This window comes from Myotis davidii, unplaced genomic scaffold (assembly GCF_000327345.1).
Source record: "Myotis davidii unplaced genomic scaffold, ASM32734v1 scaffold2739, whole genome shotgun sequence".
NCBI classification, from domain to species: domain Eukaryota; kingdom Metazoa; phylum Chordata; class Mammalia; order Chiroptera; family Vespertilionidae; genus Myotis; species Myotis davidii.
Window position 1 is genome coordinate 1 of NW_006289937.1, and position 509 is coordinate 509.

Genomic DNA, 509 nt, shown 5'->3' on the forward strand with positions numbered 1-509 from the left:
CTTTCTTCAATGTCTTCCAGGAATGGAGACACAGTATCATCATCATTTAAATCATAAACTCCAAGCCTTTACCAACAATTACAATGGAAACATTCTTCATAGTTAGGTCCTGTTCTGAAGGAAGTGTCACTCTTAAAGCATGCAGATCATGCTTAACCAGTTCATTCGAATTGCATTCCATAAACTCAAATATATGTCTGTCCAAGTGGGTATGAGCTAATTGAGACTGAGCTCCAATGGACACACCTCTACAGTCAAAAACAGTTAACAGAGAGACAGGTGTGGAAAATATGAGGGCTCATATCATCATAACCAGGAAAAAGCAGCCCAACACCATACAGTCATCGGCCATATCTTTGTGTTGGTATCTGGGTCTTGCTTCCAATTATAGACACAAGAGGAGATAGAGGAAGAGGTCTGTCAAATACTAATCTGGAATCCAAACAAACCTGGCACATAAAATTACATAACAGTCACAGAGGTGGGCAAACTTTTTGACTCCAGGGCCA

At 40.3% G+C, this 509-nt stretch overlaps 1 pseudogene; it reads right to left on the reverse strand.

The window, feature by feature from the left end:
- Positions 1 to 5: 5 nt before the first annotated feature.
- LOC102760923 overlaps positions 6 to 509 on the reverse strand; it is a 1,023-nt pseudogene continuing 519 nt past the window's right edge.